Below are 26,010 nucleotides of genomic sequence, written 5' to 3'. Positions count from 1 at the left end.
CAGCAAACCTATTTCCAAAACATGGTTTAACTTTAACTATCTTACTTTTGACTGCATTGATCCTTGTTTTCCACCATTTCTGGTAACTGTAGCAATATTCTGCAGCTGTCTGAGAACTGGGAGTCAATCTATGTAAAGTTTCATATTTGAGAGATGATAGTGCTGTAAATGAATCTCTGACCTTTATCATAAGCAAAATGGATTCAGCTAAATATTAATATGTACATTACTTAATATGCTCTTGATTAATTGAGTTGGAGGTTATTAAATTTTATATATTCATTTTGAATATTATTTCATACAGGTTAATTATTCATGTCATTTTACTTAGATATATTGATTTATCAGATTTCTTGCAAATAGTGCATGAAGTCTAAAATATTTTTTAAATGACTTGAAAATTGGATCTAAAAAACTATCATGACCATTGAGATTTTGTTTTTCTGAGATTTAGATATATTATTATTTGCAGCATTATGTGTTTGTGGTGGAGTGGACAAGTGTGGAGAATGTATGTTACAAAACATAATTCAGGAATTATGAAAATATAGCATACACATTTCTAGGGAATTTCTAGAAATTGGTAACACTCTCTTCTTGCTATTTACATATTCTAGTTTAAAAAATTCTAAGTGAGACATACATATTTACTTATATATCTTTCATAAAGAAATTAAAAATAATAGTTATGATTTTATCTTTATTTAAACTAAATGATTAATTCAACTTATCCCATATGATAAATATACCCTCACATGCATAATTTGAAATGACATTTTGCCCTTCTACCAACAGAGGCAAAAATAATCTCAGTATAAAAGATAAATTCCTTATTATTTATTAGTATTGAGTCATGCATGTGTAGTACATGACAGTTCTCACACTTGAAAATTTAAATTTGTTTATAGGAGTACTTGACCAATGAATGTCTCTCCCAGGAATCTGTAATCTTCAAAAGGAAAAGGATTTTCTGTTTTTTGTATTCCTCATTTTATTACCAACCCAGTTACCTTGGTATGTATTAGGAAATCAATAAGTAATTATTGAAATAAATTGAATAACAAATAATAAGATAAAAAATTAAGAAATAGGCTATATTAACTTGATTAACAGGCACAATTTAAAATTTATATTTTAATTTTTCTATAAAAATTAGTGTTATAAGACAGTAGGAAATATCTAAAAGAAAAAGTAAAGAGGAAAGTTTAAGAATAAAAAGTAAGTCAAAATAAACTGAAAATTTCTGTGTTTGCTATTACATAATGATTAATAACTAAATTTAAAAAATATTCGTTACAGTGTATTTAATAATTATCAACTAAGGACTATTTAATAAGCAAAATTAAAGTAATTATATTAATAAAAACAAATGAATTAAATCCTACCCAATTTAAATATTTATCAGTGTCATTATTTACTGAAATACATTTTGTTAACCACAAATGGAAATAAATTGGGAATTTTAGGCATTATATTTGAGTGCTCTAATCACCACTAAATCATTTTCCCCAGGTGTCACCCCAAGGCAGTGATTAACGACATACTAACAAAACTTACTTTGGCAGTCTAAAACTAAAATGTCATTTCTATGAGTAAGAATAATTTTCCGCTAAGTAGAGCTTCCTTTCAGTAATGAGATGCTCATTGAAGTATTTTAAACATTTTTAAAAGCAACCAAAAGCAAAAACAGTGTATATTAGATAATAGAGTGATTTTTTTCCCTTGTTTGCTTAGGCATTACCTTACTCTTGGTTTCAAAGTGTCAAGGTAAATAAATATTATCAGTCACCAACTATTAATATACTCAGATTTATACACTGCTAAAGGGCAGTCAAATAATATTAGTGAATATGTATATCATTTGAGGACCTATTTCCCTATTTCTCTTTTTTAAATTTTTCCTTAAGAAATCTGCCTTTATATTAATACATCGAAATCACCTATTTTCTTTCCAGTGAGCATTTTCAGTCTAATGGACTAAAATTGAGTTTATTTGCATCAGTGACACCTACTTTAAGTTATTTTTATATTGAGTTAATTTCAAATTTTTTAAATCAAAAAATCATACTATAGGGCGGGCTCAGTGGCTCATGCCTGTAATCCTAGCACTCTGGGAGGCCGAGGTGGGCTGATTGCTCAAGGTCAGGAGTTTGAAACCAGCCTGAGCAAGAGTGAGACCCCCATCTCTACCATAAATAGAAAGAAATTAATTGGCAAACTAAAAAAATACATATATAGAAAAATTAGCTGGGCATGTTGGCACATGCCTGTAGTCCCAGCTACTTGGGAGGCTGAGGCAGAAGGATTGCTTGAGCCCAGGAGTTTGAGGTTGCTGTGAGCTAGGCTGATGCCACGGCACTCTAGCCCAGGCAACAATGTGAGACTCTGACTCAAAAAAAAAAAAAATCATACTATAGTATATTCAGTTTTGAAATGATATGATCTTATTTGAAAAAGCCAATGTGCTTGTCATTACTTATTACATAGGAAGTCTACATATTTTATAATAAATATTTTATTTTATTTTTATATTTTATTTATAAAATTATTATTTTAATAAATTATTTATTATTTATTTATTAAAATTATATTTTAATTTTATAATAAATATTGACTATTTGTACACCTTAAAAACAAAATTGAAAATTGCAGTTTTATTCATTTTTATCTTATTTTCAATTTTTTTAAAATTAAGTTTCTACCATTTGCTTCAGTTTTATTTTATTTTATTTTATTTCTTTCACATGTGTGAAATGCTGCACTATAAGCAATGTTGGCCCACCACAGGGCCAAGTTTAAAGACAATCATTTTAATATTATTAGCTTCAGTTTTACTGCCAGCTTTGCAAACACCCTCTCTCATATGTAAAGTAGATAAGTATAAATTAGTTAAATTAAACTGCTTCATCAATGATTGGTTTCTTCAAATTAATATAACTGATTTGGTTTAATCATATAGCCACCGATCCCTGCCAGAGGCCCTTTTATCTTTTCAAAAAAAAAAAAAATTCTATGAAAACAACAACAACAAAAAAATACAAACCCAACAACATGGGAAACTAAGACAGTAATTTAACCTATTTTTAAAATATGGGAATATTTTCCATTAACCTCTGGGACTGATGGAATTAGATTGAAAAAGACAATGGTTGACCTAAATTGTTTTAAACTCTGAAATGGAACAATCTTACTCATCTGAAAGCAAATAGGAATCATTTTAGCTTCCTCACTGTGGATTCTGTATTCAAAAATATAGGATCTAAACCAGCCAAATCCAGGTTGTAATATTTTTATTGCTAAAGCACGTCATATTATTAAAGAGAAAGTAATAAAAACCACATCAACTTTCCTCTGTCAACATTCATTTAGAAACAAACATAGAAAATTTATTTCTTAATGGCATGTATTATTTTGAGACTTGCATTCATCTAGAAACAGTGGATAACAGAGAAGCAATTTAAAAATAATAATACCTGAAATTTTCCTAATTTAGCAATAGAAAATTTACGTTGGAAAAGTGCTACCCATGATAATTACACATTTAGAAGAATCATAATGGAACTCAAAATATCAAGGATGATTTTTAAATTACTACAGTGAAAGACATTGTAAAGTAAAAAGACACTTATAATAGATATCTCATCAAAAACAATGGGTAAGAGAACACAGTGGAATGATAAATTCAAATTATGAACAAAAACAACTGGAAAAATTTTATTCCTGGCTAAAGTATTCAAAAGTGAGGACTTTTCAGACACACATACATTAATATTTTCCCACATTGCCTACCTCTAAGAAATCTATTAAAGGAGTTCCTCAGGAAAAAGAAAATTATAATGTATAAATATTATATTAAGAATACATCTAAGATGGGAGATTTATGACACATGTATGATGAGAGATTTATGAAACATTACTAGACATGTACATTGATAAATATGCCAGCTAATCTCATTAAAAATTATTATTAAAAATAACTTCTATATGTTTAAAATAGCTCCATTCCCTTCACTCATAAAGAAAAAAAATTCCTTCTGGATAGGACGTGGTAATGGAGGAAATTGGAACCTGTTTCCAATATACTTAAATGTGCACTACATTTCTTCTCTTGCATGGATAGAGAATAGAAGTATTGAAAACTTAAGCATTTTCTTAGGCAAATTCACAGTTATTTACCTAAATTATTAATTTAAGGAAAATCATGAAAAGAAAAGCCATATACTATTTTGATTCAAATTAAGCCAAGATTCTTTCTTTATCTTTTAAAAGTTTAACTATAATGAGTATGAGTCTGTTGGCCCAGGTATAGTGCAGTGTTGTCATCATAGCTCACTGCAACCTCCAACTCCTGAGCTCAAGTGATCCTGCTGCCTCAGACTCTTGAGTAGCTGGGACTACAGGCACGTGCCATGACATCAGGCTAACTTTTCTACTTTTAGTAGAGATGGGGTCTGGCTCTTGCTGAGGCTGGTCTCAAACTCCTGACCCTAAGCGATCCTTCTGCCTCCAGCAATCCTCCCAGGGTGCTAGGATTATAGGTGTGAGCCACTGCACCTGGCCAGGTGTGAGTCTTTTTGATTTCATCATATTTGGAGTTTGTCGAGCTGCTTGGATGTTTATGTTCGTGTCTTTTATCAAATATGGTAAGTTTACACACATTGTGGATTCAAAATTTTCTCTGTTCCTTTCTTCTTCTTCTGGAACTCCCACATTTCATATGCTGATTTGATTGATGGTATACCAGAGGCCCCTTATACTCTGTTCACTTGTCTTCAATCTTTTTATTTTCTGTTCCTCAAATTAAATAATTTCAATTGTCCTGTCTTCAAGTTTGCTGATTCTTTCTTTTGCAGGCTCAAATTTGCTTTTGAATCCTTCTAGTACATTTTTTATTTTAATTACATTAATAATTTTAATACATTTAGTATATTAGTACAATAATAATTTAGAACATTAATAATTTTCAGTTCCAGAATTTCTTTTTGATTTCTTTTTAAGTATTCTCTCTTTATTGATAGCTCTATTTTCTTTATACATCATTTTCTTGACTTTCTACACATCTGTCTTTAGTTATTTGAGCATCTTTAAGACCAATGATTTAAAGTCTTGGTCTTCTAGATGTACCCTCACTGGGTCTTTTTCAAGGAAGTTTCTGGGGTTTTTTGTTGTTTGTTTGTTTACTTTCTTTAAATGGACCATACTTTTCTGTTTATTTGTAAGCCTTGTGGGGCTTTTTTGTTGTTATTGAAAACTGGACATTTTAATCTAATAACATGGTAACTCTGGAAATCAGATTGCCCCCCCCATTCCTGAAGTTTTGGTATTTTTGTTATATTGTTTGTGGCTGTTGTTGTAGGCTGTCTCTGTGCCCAGGATTAGCCTGAGGTGAGAACTAAATGTCTTAGTTCTGAGCCTACAGCTTTCCCTTGGGCATGCATAGTCACTTTCTAATTTTCCCTATATGCACTTGCTTTTCAATGTTTTCTTTAATGTCTGGTTTGCAAAAGGGAAAAAAGAGAAAAATAAAGGAGGTAGGAGTGCTCTGGTCTCTTCTATTGCCTGGAAGTCACTTTAGCCAGAGAGGAAGGGGCTTGCAACAGTGAATAATGCTGCAACAACAATGGTCCAACTCTTGAACTCCATGTCTGTGATCAGAAGCAGCAATTAGTGATCAGAGCCCTGATCCTTGATATTTGGAGGACACATCTTTTTTGCCTACTCTGGCTCTTACTAGCTAAGGAACACATGAACTGCTGCTTCACGTGGGACAGGGCATTGAAGATGGGTAGCTTCTACTGTGATTTATTATTAAAATCTTTCTCTGAAAGTCACAAGTCTTCAGTATTATCCAGACTTCCAAAATAGTTACACCTGATAGAAAAAAATCTACAGGTTCAATTGTTGAGTAGGTTGGGGGACAAATTTCTGGTGCTTCCTATTGATCATCTTCTAGAATCCTCCATAATGTTGTTGGTTTTTATTTCATTTAAATCATCAGGAGGATTTTGTAGCTTAGTAGTTTTGTTTTGATTTTTTTCTTTCTTCTTTTTTTTTTTGTGTACTATATTTGTCTTCTTTTGGTATCAGGGTAATACTATACTCCCAAAATGAGCTGAGAAGTATTTTCTCTACTTCCATATTCTGAAAGTTTTCTTTCTATAAGTAATTTCTAGTTGTCTAGTGAAATTTGTTACCTCTCCCCTTGAATATAGTAATGAATTATTTTAAATTTAGTTTGATACTTCCAGTATCTTTATTAACTCAGATTCTGTGTCTATTTATTTTTAACATAGTATTTGATTATTTTCTCTTGACATTGCCATTTATGGTAATTTTGGTGAAATGCCAAACTTGTGCACAAAAAAAATGGTGGTGATACTTGGAGATTCATTTTATTTATTCAGGAAGAATTTACTTCACAGTGTAGGAATATATTTCCTTAAACTATTTTCTATACCTCTTTTAAACTTTTAATTCAGTCTTTGGATAATTTACCAGCACTACTCTAATTTGACTAAAAATTCCATTTTTTAAAAAGAATCCAATGAGACTCTCAAAACCTTATCTGGCTTTTTGTTCTCTTACCCTGTCAGCCTCTCCTGCTTCTAAGTGCATTTTTTTTCATTACAGTATCTTGATTGTTACTGTCTTGACTGCACTAGTAACCTACAATTCAATCATATATTTCCTTATGCCCTAATCATATTAATGTGGTGAGAACTCAGGTGAGATACACAACCTCTTAACTCCCACAATCTGCTTGTTCTATCACTTTCTTCATCCTAAGCCACGTACACATAGGAAATGACTAGAGGAGAAAGGTGCTGTAGGTTAACATCCATTCATTACATTTCCCTTCTCTTTTGGATCTTATTTCAAGCACTGACTGCCATGATAGTTTTGCAATACCTTCAAATACGCGTTTTTTACTTTTGTGCAGTGCATTGAATTGATTGGTCTACAATAACCTACATCACCATTGTTAAAAGAGAAATATCACAGAAATAATGCTTGGGTAGCAGAAAATAATGCCATAACTCTGTGAAATGATAGAAATTGGAAATAGGATCTTACTCTCTCCTAAAAGTGGGAAACTGAAGAGACGCATTCTCAGCTGGAGGCTGATTTAGAAAAATAAATAAACCTTGCCATTAACAAAGAGAAACGAATAGATAATTTGACTGACTTTGGCGCCAGATAGGCAGGGCCCGAGATTTTAGAAACAACTTCCGGCCCTCACTTTGGATTAGGTTCCAGTGAACCAAAAGCTGAGACGTTAACCTGAAGTTGTCTTTTTAGGAGACTGGTTTTACTTAGAGTGAAAATATTTTGCCAGGGACAACAGTCAACACAAAGAAACAAACGACAAAAAATAGCAAGAAAGGTAAGAGTAAGTGCAGCTGGGATGAGTCCCGGCAGCTGCTACTTGTCACAGGCTGGTCCCTGGAGCCTCAGTCACACGCGGCCGCAGCACCACGCCCGTCCTACACACGCAAAGAGGTGGGTAAGTCCAACGGGCAGCTGCTCTAAACACCGACAACCTGCAGCTGCCATCAAGTAGCTCCCTCTGAGCTTTGACAAGACAAAGTGAATCCTTCCATAGGCCGAGGACAAACAACAGAACGCAAAGCTATGCTGTTTCTTTTCCCAAAATGAAATCCACATGAAAAGCTCTGTGTGATTCCAAAATTTCCAGAGCAGAAATGGAGGGATGTGACATGTCAAAGACCTCATCATTTTGTAAAGAAAGTACACCTCAAAATATTCTGCTTCCACATGAGAACAATAAAATACTGTCCGGCCTGGCAGTGCCAGCAGGTGGGTCCTGTGGGGTGTCCTGCCTGGGCCCGGGGGGGGGGGGGGCAGTGCCCAGGGGTTCGCTGGCACCAGGCGCTGACCTGCTGAGTTGTCCTCACACGGAGATGCTTGATCGTCTGGAAGAAGGACCCTGAGCTTTTCAACTTGTAGTTAAAAGCTATCTCCAGAACCAGTTTTTGTTGTATGTGGTTTTTGTTTAAGTGTGACTTCTGTCTTTAAAGAGTTTTAAGGCCTCCTGGGTTTTATATTTTCAGTGCTGAGAGGCGAAGGCCAACCGCAGGGCCCTTTACCCACCAGGAGATGCTCTCTGAGCATGGGTGACAGGCCATGTCTCCTTTTGTTACCACAAAGCTGATATTTTTGAAGTAAGAAAACCTCTCCCAGTCGCTAGTTTTGAATGCCCTTTTCCCTCAAGGCTGCGGAAGGCACGTCCACACTCAGGCGATGAGGATGCTCTCACTGTCCTCCGTCTTTTTGGTTTGTTTGTTTTTTGAGACAGAGTCTCACTCTGTTGCCCAGGCTAGAGTGAGCGCTGTGGCGTCAGCCTGGCTCACAGCAACCTCAATCTCCTGGGCTCAAGCAATCCTCCTGCCTCAGCCTCCCAAGTAGCTGGGACTACAGGCATGCGCCACCATGCCCGGCTAATTTTTTCTATATATATTAGTTGGCCAATTAATTTCTTTCTATTTATAGTAGAGACGGGGTCTCCACTATGTGCTCTTGCTTGTCTCGAACTCCTGACCTCAAGCAATCTGCCTGCCTTGGCTTCCCAGAGTGCTAGGATTACAGGCGTGAGCCACCGTGCCCGGCCTGTCCTGTCCTGCGTCTTGATCCGGCTGCTCTGGCATCTAGTGGGCAGGGAGGCCGAGGTGGACACGTGGGTCGCCAGCATGTGCAAAGGACTTGCTGCTGCATTGTTCATGGGGCCATGGACCGCAGTGGGGATTGGTGCCACATGAGTCCTGTTTTGCGTTACAGTTTGTATTGCTAGCTGGTGTTGACCTAGAGTGCCTGTTGTACTAAGGTGACCCTCTGGACAGGGCAGGTCTGTGATGGCCGAATGATCCCGCCAGCAGCTTCAGATGTGGCATGGCGAATTGCGGAAATAGGTTCCACTTTCGCTTCCCTGTGATCCCCGTCCTCTCGCAGCTCGGCCTTAGGGTGGGCCAGCACAGCCGCCTGAGTGAGCACGGCCTGTCCCGCGACACTGTACGTGTTTGCTGGGGCCAGTCCAGCCACGCTGGTGACGGACACCGATGGTATCTGGTGGACGACGTGAACCATCTGCACAACGGGCGGCTGGGAGGTGGCGGTGGTCACCAGGGTTGCAACGGTGTAGGTGACAGGCTTAACCGCCTGCGGTAGCTGTCGCTGGACGGCCACTTAGACTGGCTGGCTGGACAGCGGGGCCCCTGGTGCGCTCTGGGCAAAGCGGGCTTCCTGGGTGGCAGTGAGTTCGGCTGGGGGACGCCAGGCTCGGGCTCCAGCGGTGCGGGGGACCTTCCCTGGGCAGGGTCTGGGCACCGCCGGAGTGAGCACACAGCACTCCAGCGTGACTGGGAGAGGCAGGGCCCGCTCCTAGAAGAGAGCAGTCCCGAAAGGGTTCTAAAGCAAGGCACGCCCTTCCTTTTCCTAAAAGTCTGCTCTGATAATTTGCTTTCAGAGGCCCGATCTATGCTCCAGAAGGAGCCCTTGCCTCGTTCTTCCTGGGAACGGGGTACTTTGAAGAAATAACGATTCAGAGAGAGATTGTGGCGAATTGAATTCTGCCAGCCCTTGTCCGCAGTCCTGTAGTAGGGGGTGATTTTTAGTGATATGCGTGAATCAGCCCCAGCCACAGCACCAAGGCCGGAACCCTAGCAGAGCTGCGCAACCCCAGCCGGCTTTGCACTGGCCAAACGGTTTTCTGCGCAGCATTGGCGCGCATGCGCAGGGACGCCGTTTCGGAGGTGCTCGCGGGCCCTTGTGCCCAACGGCTTGGGTTGGCTCCGCTTGGCTCGGCTCTGCTTTGCCTGTCACTTTACTTGGTGTCGGAGACTGGCTTTCTTGGGGTTTGTGGCCAGACTAGATTCTGGCTTGGATTGGGCTGAGGGTGAGGAGTGGGGAGGAGGTGAGGTGTCCGGAAGCCCACAACTGGCACCATGAAGAAGTTCCTTACCTTTGGGAGGAAGGAGGGAGAGGGCCAGTCGCCCTCCATCAGCAGCCTGTGCAAGGCTGTGGTGGGCGCCAGGGATAAGATTACTGAGAAGGCCTACAAGAAGACCTGCTACCACATCCTTCTGAAAGATCTAAGGAAGATCACCTGGCTGCCTGATTGGGTGAGGTATCAAAACTTGAGAACATCCTGTCGTTGAATCCATCATGCGTGAATGACAGAGATTGGAAGAGCAGGACTGCTCTACATTTGGCCTGTGCCACTGGCCAGGCAGAAGTGGTAAGACTCCTGGTAAACAGAAAGTGCCAACTTAACTTGTTTGACAGCAAAAGGAGGACAGCTCTGATGAAGGTCGTCCAATGCCAGGAGGAGGAATGTGTAACCGTACTGCTGGACAGTCAGGCCAATGTAAATCTTGAGGATATCTATGGAAACACTGATCTTCACTATGCTGTTTATCACAAGAATTTATCAATAGCAGATAAACTGCTCTCAAATGGTCCATTTATTGATCCCCAAAACAAGAGCCATGTCACACTACTTTTACTTGCTGTAAGTCAAGAAGAAGAAGAAATGGTGGACTTTTTAGTAAAGGCTGGAGCAAACATAAATGCAGTTGATACGTTGAAAAGAAATGCTCTCATGCTTGGGACAGATTCTCAATCATCACGTATAATCAGTCTTCTTCAGCAAAGTCTTAATATGTCTTCTGATCAAGTCTTGGGACGGACTGTAGAAGATGACACTCTTGGTAGTGGTTTTACTAGCATTCACCAACAAATTTCAGAACATAAAGAAGAAAACATACTGGAAAATCCTTCTGAAAATAGTGATCCAGTGGATGAGATTACTGAAGACCCTGTGTTGAGGATTTCCAACAAACCGTGTTTATGATTTGTGGCATATGTCACCTCTTAAAGACTTTCATGTTGATGCCAAGAATCTGCCACAGCAAAGACTAACAAAGGTAATGACTGCTTCTCAGCAATCCATGATAAATGGAGAAGCAAAATGTTGTACTGTGAAAACATAAAATAGAACCATGTTTGCGGACAGGATTTCTGATCATCAAAATGTGGCTGAAAGTCTTCCCACAGTATCGCCTGAAGTCCAGGGTTTTTATAATCCTTCCATTCAACCACCTTGCTCTTTCCTGAAACCTTCCTTTAAGTCTTTACCTAATCAAGATCTTACAGAGCCTTGAAGAGCCCTACATGGACAGTAGGGGTGTGAACTCCCCACTCCAACTCTCTACCTCAGTTCCTGTCAAAAAACAGATTCCAAGGACTCATATAAACCTGCCTCACATAGAAAAGAAAGAAAACAAAGAACACTTGCAACAGCTTTGCCACTGTTGCTCCATAGATTAATATTGCTGTTGCTATATAGAGACAGAAATGATTTCAGGAGTTTTGCGGGGCTTTGCCCTGAAGGAATATGTGAATGTATTAGTTCGAATATCAAAAGCTGCCCCGCCTCAGGAAGGCATCCCAAAGGTCAGTGGCAGCTGCTTTCAAAGGTGACTGCTGCAGTCTCAAACCTGTGGTTTTCGCCGGCTTTGTAGGACAAAGCAGGTTTTCATGGAGCCAGGGGATGAGAGCTGATCAAAGATTGCCTACCCTACAGACAGACACTTGCGGCTAAAAACAACCGTTCCTGCTTGACTGCTGACTACCTGTCTCCATCTACAATAACTAGATAAAGAAATATGGAGCCACTATATCTCTGTTTAACCCTTCTGCTAAGTGATAGTTTTATCTTAGAACTTAGAAGTTTTTCTTAGAAAAATTTTGTAACCATTTGCTCATGCAGATAGAGTTAATTAACAGATCTCTAGAAGCCTTTTTGGTAGCCTTTTAACCTAAAATGAACTACCTGTTATTATGTAAATCTCTTAGCTCTGGCAACTGATCACTGCACCTATAAATACTGATGTGAAACTTCACGTATGGCCTCACAGCTCATAGGAATGCTGTGGGGTCTCCAAATACCCCAACTATTATAATTCTATTCTTCATAAAACTGTACTTTCGTCTCTGTGTATTCTTTTATTTCTATATTTTGTTATTTTCCATTTTCTATTATTACCTTATCCTTTGTGACAACCCCTGGTTAAGAGACCCAGTTTTATGCTGGGAGCATAGCTAATTGCCTGTACACCACCACTTTTGTTTGTTATCAGTCTGTTGAAGCAGAAGGATAAAAAGCCATTTATACCCTTTAAAACTACAAGCAACTTTCCCTCAGCTGCCTGGCACTTCCTTCCTTCCTCTGTGTGCTATGACCACTCCTTCCTTCAACCTCTCTCCCGGTTTCTCTCTTTCAGAAAAATAAATAGACTTTTACTTCTATATATCCAAAAGAAAAAAAAAATCCTCTTTTCCTTTTTTTTTTTTTAATCAAGGTGGATCCCACCTTGATTAAAGGTGGTCTGGCTGGGTCTGCCTTCTGTGCATGAGGTTTCAACATGCAGTGATGCAGGGCAAAATGATTTGAGGTCTGGAATCTGGAATCCAGTGGCTGCAGATTGCTGTGCTGTTGAGTTCCTGCATTTGCTTTAGGAGCCAGAATCTGGTGGGTCAGGACTTGGGAATTAGGGATCCTATGGTTGGGGGCTGAGGGTGTGGAGCTTGAAATTTAGGGACCCAGTAGTCAGAGTAGAAGGATCTGGGACCCAGTGATGGGGGCCCAGAATTAGCATTGCATTGGTAGAATCCAGTGACTGAGGTTTCCTGATGTCCAGAATCCAGTGGCTGAGCTTGGAGAGCCAGGGCTTGAGGCATGTGGATCTGGGGTTGGGGCATCTGGGATCCACTGCTGCACAAGGACACCAGATATGGTGCCTGAGGGAGCTAGGATCTGGGTGCTGAGGTAGAGGCAGGGGTGACGTGTGCCTGTGGCTGGGGTATCCTGATCCATTCACTAAGTTAAGTGGGATCCAGTGGTTAAGACACAGAGGTCAGGGACATAGTGGGTGGGACAGAGAAACGTGGGATCCACCTTGGGGATGTGGGGATGCAGAATCCAGTGATTTGGGGTGGGGTAGGGATTAAGGGCTGGGGTGTGGATAATCTGGGATCTTGTGGTTCGGGTGTCAGACTCAGGTTGCCAAAGTGCAGGATCCACAGTTGAGGTTACAATACAGGAGGATCTGGGATCTAGAGTTGGAGTGAGGTGTTCCAGTGTCTGAAGTGTAAGGATCTTATGGTTGGGTCATCAGCTGAGGTATGGGGAATGTCATGCCCTGGGTGATGGATCTTGGAGCAGGGGCCAGGCTCCGGGTCCCTCACCTGGATGTGACCCCCAAGGCCTGCTTCATGTTCTTGTAGATCACATAGGAGATGCTCACAGCTGGATTAACCTTCATGAAGTTGGGGGCAATGCCCTGGTAGAGGCCCCGCATGCCCTCCTGGGACAGGGTGCGAAGGAGTAGACCCAGCATGGACACCTGGGGGCCACTCTTGACTGAGGCTTGGGCCTGCATGTGGGTCTGTACCAGGGCCAGGGAATAGCTGGCAATCTGGCCACAGGTGCTGGAGATGGTACCACAGGCCAGGAGCACGAGGATGCCTGTGTCTGCCAAGTTGTGGCTGTACTGCTGGAGCCACAAGTTCTTGAGGGTCTCGTAGATGGCCAGGTTGATACCCCTGTAGAGGATGATGCCCAGCACGTTGGGCAGGTAGCCAGGGTAGAAGGCACAGGACCTTTTGTGCTCCAGGGAGCTGCTGCAAGTAGTCCATGACCATGACTACTTGGCAGGGGCCGAGGGAGGCAGACAGGCTGGGGACCCAAGCCAGTGTCATGTTTGCAGCCACAGCTGCCCAGGTCCCGCCAGCCTCCAGTGCCCACTACAGCTTGCACACAGAGAGTGGCCCTACTGCTGCCCATGCGGCCCCCACACCTTCAAGGCCTTGGCACCTCTCCTCTGGAACCAGCACCAACACGGGGTAGAGCTGTGGACCTCTCGGAGGCCTCCGAAAGCAGCATCAGTTGGAGAACGGAGGCCAGAGGTACCCCAGGAGAGGTTGGAGGTGGTGATGGCGGTGGCTGCAGGTGCGGCAGTGGGGAAGACTTTCACCTGCAGGTTCTGCGCCAAGCCCTTCCATTGCTGCTCAGACATGCAGGACCACGCCCACATCCACACTGGCAACTGCCCCTTCTGCTGCAGCCTCTGCGATCCCACTCTTAACAACTCCAACTTCCAAAAGCTCCAGCACACCCATTTCTATGGCTGGGGCCTGGGTTGGGAGACTCTGGAGGCCAACTGGGGTCATCAGTGTCTGAGGCGTCTGGTAGTAGGTGTGGGGCAGGGAACAATCTGGAAGAGGGGGACGGTGAGACAGGAAAGGTGAAGGTGGGGGTTTACCAGTAGGCTGGGAGAGCTGGCTGTGAAGAAGTTAACATCCCCGTAGGTAGACTACAAGGGGGTGAGGATGGGAAAAAGGAGGCAGGGGATGAAAGAAGGGAGACTGGGGGAGAGATGACATGACAGCTAATGGGAATAGCCCTGAGCAGCTACCGTTGGAGAGCAGAGGGAGAGAGCCGGGTTCCAGAGTCCCACAGACCCACACAGCACCTCCAAGAGACTCAGAAAAAGGGACAGATACTGCCTTGTGGGTGCCCAGCTAAATGCAAGGACCATGGGCTGGATCTCTCTGCCCCATTTGCCTTGTTGTTGAGTTATCCTTGTGCAAGACACAGCCTGTCACAACAGAGTGCTGCAGAGGGGGAGCATCTGGGTCCACATAGTGGTCCTGGTCCAGTCCTTCTTCTAGAGAATACTGGGCTTTCTTGGGCCTCCCTAGAGTTGATGAGGATGGAATCTTTTGCCTACCTTACTGGATTGCACTGCACCTAGGATGCCTACTCACCTTCTGGCAGAAGACACCCACCAGGTCATCTGTAAAGAGACTCTGGGATCCCATCACCTCAAAGCCAGGGGATCCCCAAGTTACAGCTGAGAGCATTTGAGCCTCAAGGATGTAAGCCAGACTATAGGGTCTTGACTCCAAGAGTGGCTACTCTTGCCGCCCTGGTGGTCCCGCCATAACCCATCCAGACTCTTCTTTGGAGGCAACCAAGAACACAGCAAGCAGCTACCTAATATCTCCCTCCTAATGCTCACAGCCTGTGTTCTCACACTTCCACAAAGTAGCCTCGGGTTTCCTTAATTACCTCCACTCCCAGTTTGAAGCAAACAGCTTACTGCCTAGTCCCAGGCAATCCCAAGGAAAGGCTGACTGATGGTGACATGGTGGACTGGCCAGGGGTGACAAGAGGACTTGGGAGCTGGAGGTGGGAAACCTCCAGTTCTGTTCCTATTAAAGGACCTTCTGATGTCAAAAAAAGAAAAAAAAAAAGAAAAAAAGAAAAGCTGACCTGAAGAAATTGCCCTTGGAAATGACCACCAGACCTTCCTCTGAGGAACCTGCACGTAGACTCCAACATCCTCAGTCACCCCCTTAACTGGTTGTGATCAGGAATGCCTCAAGCAGACCTCCTTCCTTGCAAGCTCCCAGACCAGCCAGCCAGTCCCAAAAGGCTTCTGTCATCAGTAGCACCCCAAAGCCCCCTGCTTTGGCAGCCTAGGAAGCCAGTACATCAAGACTGCTCCAGCCACCTGAGGCACCAGGAAAGCATGTGAATGCACAGGTCAAGACTGCTCCCTGGCCCACCCCTCTGACACAGCCACTGTCACCATCTCTACTGCCCAACTCAAAGAGCACCATAGAGGACCCTACCCCCAATGTCATCAAGACTCTGGTAGTCAAGTGGGGCAAATTTGCTGTGAAGGAGGAAGAGAAGGACTGCAATGAGCTCTCAGTGCTGGGGAAGAGGGTTCCGCTGAGCTCAAGAGGGCTCAGAAAGATAAAGGGCTGCACGTGGAGGTGCGTGTGAACAGGCAGTGGTACAGGGGCCGGGTCACAGCCGTGGACGGGCAAGAATGTGGTGTGGTGGAAGATGAAATTTGACTACGAGCCCAAAGACATGACACCGAGAGACCGCTGGGTGGAGAAGGCAGTGATGATGTGCGTCTGATGGAGACCCCTTCTCCGGAGTATCAGAGCCCTGACGCACAGCAGGAGGGCGGTGGGGGGGGCGAGGAGGAGATTGGGGTGGCCAAGTAGGCTGTAGCCATGGTGGCGCCCTCCACTTCTGACTGCATCCGCATTGAGCCCAACACCACCGTCCCAACCACCAACCACGAGACCATGGACCTGCTCGTCCAGATCCTTCGACATTGTTTACCGTACTTCCTGCCTCCAAGTTTCCCTGCCTCCAAGTTTCCCTGCCTCCAAGTTTCCCTGCCTCCAAGTTTCCCTGTCTCTAAGAAGGAGCTGAGTGCTATGAACTCAGATGAGCTGATATCTTTTCCTCTGAAAGAGTACTTCAAGCAGTATGAAGTGAGGCTCCAGAATCTATTTCATTCCTACCAGAGACGCGCTGACTCACGGGCCAAAGCTTCTGAGGAGAGCCTGTGCATCTCTGAGAGAAAGCTCCGCGAGACAGAGGAGAAGCTGCAGAAGCTGAGGACCAGCATGATGGCACTCGTGCAAAAGGACGTAGACATCACCACAGATGATGAGCTGGATAGATGCCTATATCAAGGACCTCATCACAAGGGGACTGAGGGTGGGAAGTGGAGATCTGCTCCCTTACCCACCTGCCCTTCAACTCAGCAGCTTCAGGGGGTGGAGATTCATTCATAGGTTGGTGGACTTACCTTGATTTGACTACATGGGACAATTGTGCTTTGGAGGGAAAGATATTCTGATTCTTTGAATCTTCCTCCCTAAGTTTATAAATATTTAGTTTTTAAAAGAAGAGTCAAAACTCAATTTCCATTTGTAAAAGTGGAAAAGTTATTTAATGGTCACAGTTAAATTTGTTAAACCAAACTCATGTTACATGCTGAATAAATCTTCATATTGTAAGTCAAAGTCCATCGATGTATAGAAATAATTGCAAACTGATTATTTATAGTGTTTCCAATATATAAGGCTTAGAAAATGAACACTAAGTGGAAAGAAGAAAGTTGTTGAGGGTTAGGAGGAAGAGTTAAGAAATATGATGGCAAGAAATAAAACTCAGGAATTTTGGGGTGGTGTTTAACATATGGGTTAAAATATTATTAACCTATTTAAATATTATGCAGGATAACACAGCTTTTATTCATCAATACTGCCACAATTCAACAAGAAACTTCACAGGTTTATTATATATAAATATGAAAGGGAAGATTAAATATGATTTATTATGAATACCATCTCTAGTATATTTTATAATGAAATAATATGATCTTAAAATTTTCCTCAAATTCAAGCCTGTGAAAAATAAACTTCTTTTAATTTATTAAAAAAATATTTTAACCTAGATATCAATTTTGATGTTCCAGTGGAAAGTTTCACCTCAGTCATTCTTGAGCTGTCCACCCCATCCCCGGTGTTGTGTTATGGTTGTAGGAACTTACATGTGCCAAGATATCAGTAAGCAAAAGAGGAGGCCAGTTAAAGTTCAAGGCATGGATTATCAATCAACATATGAGTTTACTGAGATATCCATTATGGGTTTTATTGGTGCCCCATCACGAATTGCTGCTTTCTGTGATTTTCTGTGATTTCTGAATATTGCTTGGGTTTCAGAAATCTTTGATGAGGCAGCCTAAGGTTTTATCTCCCTAAATACACTCCACAGTCCTTTTTTTCTAAAAGCTTGATCCTATGTCCCCTTTACTCTTTTTCACTCTTTTCTCCTAGCCACCACCTAAGGATTTCTTTTCAGTCTGAATATCTGGATTTGAAAAGTCTGTTCTTTCTATTGCTTATGTCCAATATGCTTTGCCTCTGCCTAAAAATTTTCTTTCCTCAAAGGCACACAAAACCTGTAAAGACTCTGTCTTTTGCTACCCTCAAATATTTGTCTTTGAGGCAGTATGTCTTTCTGTTGACTGAGAGTGAAGAAAAAAGGGGAAAAACAGGAGGAAAAATAAGGTTAAATGCAAATTTATTTTACTCTTAATCAATATGCCACATTGTTTCACCAATGCAGGAAAAAAGGAAGAGACACTGAGTATTTGCACTAGATATTATTTTCAAATTTGACACCTGATGACAAATATTTTGAAAGTTCTTAAATATAGAGACATGAGTAAGTTCCCCTTTTTGTTGTCTCTTCTTTGTAGATTGCTTATTAAACATTTTATTAACAATTTTCCCTTGTAAAGAAATGCGATCCTGGGAAATGATTAAAAAATAAGCAGTAGCCTGTAATTCTAGCATTTTGGGAGGCCAAGGCTGGAAGATTGTTTGAAGCCAGGAGTTCAAGACCAGCCTGAGCAAGAATGAGACCCTGTTTCTACTAAAAATAGAAACATTAGCTGGGCATGGTGGCATGCACCTGTAGTTTCAGGTACTCAGGGCTGAGGCAGGAAAATAGCTTGAGCCTAGGACTTTGAGGTTGTAGTAAGCTATGATGATGCCACCACACTCTAGCCCAGGTGGCACTAGCCTAGGCAACAGAGTGTGAGACTATGTAAAAAAAAATAAAAGCAATAAAAATATAATTTTACTTTTTAATGTTAGAATATGTATTTAGGTTTATGTTAACAATTTGACATATAGTATATATGAATCACTTGATTGTGTCATCATAAATATAACTGCACTGCATTTAATAGTGTCATACAATGTGACTCTAGCACATTGGCACCTGAGTATAAATTCATGATGATATCACACGATGAATAAATCATTTTTCACATTTAGGAAAGAATTCTTTTGAACAAATTTCTAAGGAAAGAAGGAAATACACATGAAGCCCAATTTTGAAATAAATCTCTGATGGGTTTACAGAGTACTTCTAACATTTAAAAAACTCTTCATTATGTTCCATGCATTTACAATTGGTTTCCTTTAAGACAGTTCTGTGTCTGAAGTTAAAAATGCCACAAAATTAGAAAGGTGTGGAGGAAGGTTGATGTTGCTGTAAGCATTTTTAAAAAATAATTATATATCTCTTCCATCTAAAATTAAAAGTCAAAATTTCTGTAAGTGTTAATATTCAGACCATAAAAATGTTACAACTCAATATTTATAACAATATGTACAATTAAATGTATTATTTTTGTAGACCTCATGTATACCCAAGCAAATTAAAACCAAAATTCAGTTTTTTGGAACTTTGACAGGCTCTTGCTGCCAACCCCTTCATCCTTCCAATAACCCTAAGGAAGACACATATTTTACTTACTTCCTGAAAATGCTGGCTTTTCATCCACCCGTAAATATAGAACTCATAGTTTATCTTAGTTTTTCAAATAGTTTACTTAATTTTCCATAATGGTTTCTTTTATCTTCCTTTGGCCTCACATCTTTCCTGGAAGACTAGTAGTATTTAGCTGAACATACAAGACATGAACCAATCCTTTCTTGATTGCTATACATTTTCCTCAGGTGATTTACTAGTACTACTTTATGATCACCATTCACTCTTTTCTTGCTATTTGTTTAGTAAATATTTACCAAATATTAAATTACTCAAACTAATAACTAAAAATTCACATTGTACATACAATACTTTTTGCAGATTACATTAATGGTCTCCATATTTCACCCCACCCTTTTTCTTTTCCCTTTAGAATGTATCTTTGCAGTTCCTCCTACAAGTGGGACAGAATACAATTTTTCATTCCTTGATGTGAGATTCTGCTGTAATTTGATTTGAACCATAAAATGAGGTTGTTTCACAGTGAGCAGGTCTATGCAAACCTTACCCCAAGTTCCAAGGAAAATGAGTGGTCCAAGAAAGAGGTTGACACACACAGTTTCTCAAACAGAAACATTTCATAGAGACTTAAGAACAAAAGTCCAGAAGTCCCAGAGGCTGCTAGACAGAATGGTGGATCCCTGTGCCATTACTCAGGGACCCAGAGCTTATATATACCATAAGGAAGGAATGTATAAGACAGTTGAAGTTTATCCATCAGGGAAAGTCAAGAATACTATGTAAATCTGCTTAAGGGCAGGGTTTATGGTCCAGGTTACTTTGACCGAAGCGTAGAATTTATGGTAACAGTAGATAAAGTAAAAATCTTAGAGGAATTCATTCCCCCAACAGGAGTTAATCAGAAGTCACCAGAGCAGATTAACATCCAAGATGGAGTTGCTTTAGCCTCCACAGGGGTGCTGTCATCCTATTGCCCTTTGAGTCTCTCTTTGTTATAAGAGTGGCATGACCAGGATAACTGGCTCATGCCAGAGAAAGATGAGGAACATGTAGCTCAGACATGAATCAGTCCATCAGAACCCAGACTTGGCTAGCTGATGACCAACAGAGGTCAGAAGAAGTCTAGCCTATCTAGCCTTAATCACGGAACTCCATGGATATATACGAAATAATATTTATTGTTGTTTCAAGCAACTGAGTTTTGTTGTTGTTTGTTATACATTGATGGCACTAACTAATCCAGGCACTGTATTTATGAAAGTCATATATTGAGGAAATAATGTTAGTTCCTATAAGCTAAATAAAATATGAAAAAAATCAACAACCTTACAATTCTTTTAACATCAGTATATTTAAATTTAATAGAGAGAGGTTTATTATATTGATTTATTTTTTTCTGACATAATACTTTGTCATGTGCTCAGTAGGATGTTGAAATAAAATTTAAAATTAATCTGTACTATTATGATCATGTGACTGTAGTAAGTATATTTAATCATCACATCATTTAATAATCACATCATTCCTTGGAGACAGAGGTTTCTAAGGATTGCTCACTTTACATGCATGGAAACTGAGGCTACGGAGATTAATTATTAACAGGTCAAATATTGATGTAATCAAAGATTAGGTGTTCTAAATTTTTTGAAGCCATTTCTCATTCAGAAAGCTTTGTGTGTGTGTGTATATATATATATATATATAAAACTGGTATTACGTTATGTATCTCTTTTGGAATTAAAAATTTTCACTTAATAGCATATTATATAATTTGTCACTTTTTTTAGATGTAGCACAATTATACAGACCACACTGTGACCTACCATTGTATAAATCTACTGACATTCATTTGTACCTTCTGCTGTCAGTGGGCATTTTGATTGTCATCAATCTCTGATGATGCATTAACAATCCTAATTAGGTACTCAACTTTTTATTCAATGAAAACTAATATTTTTAACTTTTTGTTAAGTAGATTTTCAAACATATGACAAAGTAGAAGGATTAGTACCCACCACTCAGCTTCAACAATTATTGACTAATGGATGATATTATTTCATTTATTCTCCTATTCGTCTCCTTTCCTAAAAACTAATTCTGCAATATCAGACATCACATCATTTCATCCATAAATATTTCAGTATATATCTCTACAAAAGAAGAATTTTTAAAAATAAACAAAATGCTAATTTCACAGTACACTTCTCATGTATTGCCTTAATATCATCAAATATCCAACCTGTATACAAATGTCTCTAACTATCTCAATATTTTAATAATCCATTTAAATGAGGATCCAAGTATATATATCTGAATCTATATATTGCAAATGATTGTTATGACTTACAACACAAAACATACTTGGTTTAGAATAAAAAGTGAACACACTTAGAATAAAAAGTCAACAACAGAAATTTTGGACTTTTGACTTTGTTTTTTGATTTTGTTTTGATTTGTTTTGCACTGTTTTGTCTTTATAATGTATTGGCATAAGTAGATTAATTGTTATGTTTATACAAGGCTTGAATTATTTTCTCCTCCTTGATATTATGCCAGCAATTTGATGCACATGTAGACTCATTTTTTATTTCCTGCTTTAGATGTTCCTTTTCAAAATATAATTTTTTATAATTATGTAAAGTATTTAAATTGTTCCAAAGTTATATTTTTAAAAGTTTAGCTTTTATTGGTGTTACTTCTACTCTATTTTCTTTCTCTGAGTTAAACATTCTATTTATATTTTGTGTTATTCTTCCATTTTTAATAAAAAATGTTTATTTCAAATGTTAAAAAGAAAATTCTTATGATGATCCACTGCAGAGGGAGGTGGGCCAGTCTCCTTAACTCATATCTCAGAGTGTGTGTCAGTGTCATTTTCCAGAATCTGTGGGTTTCTTATCGCTTTTGATAATGGACATGAAATCATTGGCTGAGTAACCAAGACATAGAGGATGACAAAGTCCTAGGACAGTTCCAGGGTGGCTGCATTAGAGCTGCTCATTACTCAATTGTAAGAGACATAGAAAAAGCACACAGTGAAAAAATGGCTGCCAGTCACCTCAATGTCTGCCTATAGGCCTGTGGTCCTTTACCTCTGTCCAAATACAAAGTGGCATCTGTTTCTTTTCTTGGTGTTTTAAAATCCTTGTGATGTCCCTTGACCAAAACAAATGATAGAAGATATTTTAATATTACCATTGATAGGCCCATTTCTGGGCCTTTGCTTTTCTTGGGCTTATCAAACAGGAAATTGCAGGATACAAATAAAACCTCACCAGGTGACCCTTCCGTGTGTTTCTGTGCTGGTCTTGAACTTCCCTACATAGCTTCTACCAAGCATTGGCATGTCTTGCCTCTCAAGTGAGATCGGCATGGCCATGTTGTGTCACTTCAGGATGTGGCCATACAGCAAATATCCAGAGAGAAACGCTGGCTTTCAACAGGAGTCTATGCAGCATGTGGCAATGGTGCTCATCATCCACCAAGATATCAAATACTTGGCAGCAACCTGCTACCTGCCAGGTAAACTTGGGCGCCCTGGTGAGATACTACTGGCATCTCAGACACTTGTGAGAATTGCCACTGCACATCCTGTCCTCAAAGGTTATGCTGGCTTGGCTGACACTGGCCCCCCAGTCCAACTCTTTCCAATTTTTTTTAAAAATAGAAGATATTGTACATTACTAAAATATTTATATGTTATATAAGTGTGTGTGTGTATAAATATATAGGAGAAAGAGATAGATCGATCATTTAAAAAAAGAACAAAAAACAAAAGTCTAATAACATAATGTGTAGACAACTCAGAACAGTCTCCATTCCTTTTTAAAGCTGCATGGAATCCATTATCTGGATATATCATACTGTATTCAACAAATCTCCTGGTCAAATGGGTATTTGGAATGTTCCATTTTTTTACTATTATAAAATCATCCTAAAGCCTTATACATACATCTTTTTTATAATTTTGTCAGAGTGTCTTTGGGATAGAATCCTGTAATAAGAATTGCTGAATTAAAAAGTATATGCATTTTTAATTTTCCTAGAATAGTCAAATTCACTTCCCTAGGATTTGTACCCTTCCACATTCCTACCAGCACTATACGAAAATGTGCCTGCTTCCCACCTACAGAGTGTTTTGTCAAACTGTTGTGAATCAACAATCTGATTTCTGATAAAAATGGCATTCAGTGGGGTCAAACTGGGCATTTCTCGTATTAGGAGCAAAATTGAACACATTTTCCTTTTATTTTTCTGTGATTTCTCCTTTTTATATCTTTTATCCATTTTCCTATGAGGCTATTGGTTTTTATTTTCCATTTTTAGAAGGTTTTCATTTATGAGGAATATTAACCCTTAGTCTATTTACAAGTATTGCCTCCAATGTAGACATTTTTATGTGAGGTTAGCAGAGAATCATGAACTTTCTCATCTTGCTCTTCCAGAGAATGTTAACACTGCTGATGCTGTGGCAACCAGATTATTAGTAACTAAAGAGTTTTCCACTTTTTAATTCTAAGACTTTAAGTATACTTGATGATAATGATTGAATTTAATTAAAGCTATCACTTAATCTGAAGTTTTACTCATTTTCTGAGGAAGAAGCTTTATAATCACTGTATATTACTGCTTAGAATTTTTGCCTTCTATTTTATTTGTATTTCTAATATACTTATATATGCTAGCTTCACACGATTATTTATGAAAATGTTTACTTAAATCATGGACTTAGAAATTTAGCAATTGAGCCTCATAATAGACTTTCTTTTTTTCCATTTTTTTTATTTTAGTGTATTAAGGGGGTACAAGTGTTAACATTACATAGATTGCCAATCCCCCCTCCTCGAGTCAGATCCCCAAATATTGCACATCTCACTCATTGTGTAGAGCTAGACTTTCAAGAAAATAGTATCTTAAATTTTCATCAGAATCTGTTTTCATTGTATACATACAAGTTTCTTTTGGGATAAGAAGAACATTTTCTTCTTTTTTATTTGTGCTAAAAACACTTAATATAAGATATATCCTCTTAAATTCTAAGTGTACGATATAGTATTGTTAAGTGTAGGAACAATGCTGTGTGGCAGATATCTAGAACTTATTTATATTGCATAAGTGAAACTTTATTCCTATTGAACAGCAAATCCCCGTTTTCCCTCCCTCCAGCCTTGACATCCACTATTCTGCTCTCTGTTTCTATGAGTTTCCCATTTTAAATACCGCACATAAATGGAATTATGTGGTATTTGTCTTTCTGTAAATGGCTTATTTCACTTACTTATTTCTCCAGGTTGATCCATGTTTTTGCATATAGCAGGATTTCCTTCATTTTTAGGGATGACTAATATTACATATTGTATATGTATCACATTTTTTAATTCATTTATCTGTTGATAGACATTTAGGTTGTTTCCATATCTTGACCACAGTGAATGATGCTGTGATAAACATGGGAGTGCAGATATCTCTTTGAGATTCTCATATCAATTCTTTTGGATATGTACCCACAAGTGGGATTGGAGAGTTATTTACTAATCGTATTTTCAATTTTTTGAGAAGCCACTATACTGTTTTCCTTAGTAACTTCATCATCTTACATTCTTACCAATAGTGTATGACGATTCCAGTTTCTTCACATTCTTTCCAACATTTGTTAACTTTTGTGGTTTCTGTTTGTTTCTTTGTTTGGTAATAGCCATCCCAACAGGTGTGAAGTGTTAACTCATTGTGATTTTGATTTTCATTTCCCTGAGTATTGGTCATGTTGAACATATTTTCACATGCTTTTTGGCCATTTGTATGTCTTCTTTGGAGAAATGTCTATTCAAGTCCTTTGCTCATATTTAAATTGGGTTGTTATTTTCCTTGAAGATCTTTAAAGCATATATCATACTATAAATACTATTGCTCTCAAAATACATCCATTTATTTACTTTTGTAGCAACTACTGATTGATGGTAAGCTCTGCATGTTGGTATTATTATCTGCAACTTACAGTATTAAGGTTTTATTTTCTTTAAGAAATCTTCTCAAACCTGTGATAACCATTGTTCCATCATGTTTGAACATCATGTGTTGGTACTGGACAAAGTAGTTCCAAAATCTTTTGTCATATAATTTTTCTTCAACTAAAGAAGAATGAAAAAAAATGGTCCCACAAAGAATCTTTACCATGGCTTGTTAAGTTGCTAAAATATGAGGTGTTATCATTATTTCCTGAGACACATCGAAGGATGTGAACAAAATAGCACATGCTTGTGACTCTTAAATCACTTAGAGCCACATTTGTTCTTTATCATGGCAATTGCAGGACACTTTATTGATTCTGCATTATATAAGCATTTTTCAATCTAATTCACTATATTAATAAAAGATAAGAACAGGAAAAATCTCAGAATTTCAATGCATATGAAATACTACTCAGATATTTAACATAAATCAAAATGACATATCTTGTTCATATTACACATATTGCTTTTCCTATAAGAAATGATGGTAAACTACACAATCACTTAATTGATCATGCAGAAATTCAGGGATGCTATAAAAGATCTCGAAATAGATTTTTTTTTGAGGTCTCTAGAGGCTAATTTTGAAACATAATTAAAAATTTTGGTCAAATACCAAGGCAAAAACCAAAACTTACTATATTCTTAAATGTAATGGAGACTATCCCTTAAAGATTGATTATACAAACTGCAAATAAGTTACCACTGTTTTTATTATTGAACTGTGTATTAACTGATATATTTTGAATTGATTTAACTCTTTCTAAAATTATGACTGATATTTTACATGTAAGTTAAAACAAT

At 39.1% G+C, this 26,010-nt stretch overlaps 2 pseudogenes; one reads left to right on the top strand and one right to left on the bottom strand.

The window, feature by feature from the left end:
• Positions 1–7,429: 7,429 nt before the first annotated feature.
• On the bottom strand, positions 7,430–9,636 carry LOC105857555 (forkhead box protein K2 pseudogene; annotated as a pseudogene).
• A 4,822-nt stretch (positions 9,637–14,458) lies between these two features.
• LOC105857595 (ATPase MORC2-like) lies at positions 14,459–16,702 on the top strand (annotated as a pseudogene).
• Positions 16,703–26,010: the final 9,308 nt, after the last annotated feature.

The sequence above is a fragment of the Microcebus murinus genome, chromosome 7 (genome assembly GCF_040939455.1).
Source record: "Microcebus murinus isolate Inina chromosome 7, M.murinus_Inina_mat1.0, whole genome shotgun sequence".
Classification (NCBI taxonomy): domain Eukaryota; kingdom Metazoa; phylum Chordata; class Mammalia; order Primates; family Cheirogaleidae; genus Microcebus; species Microcebus murinus.
The sequence above is the reverse complement of the archived record's forward strand: the minus strand, read 5'-3'. Positions and strand labels throughout refer to the sequence as shown.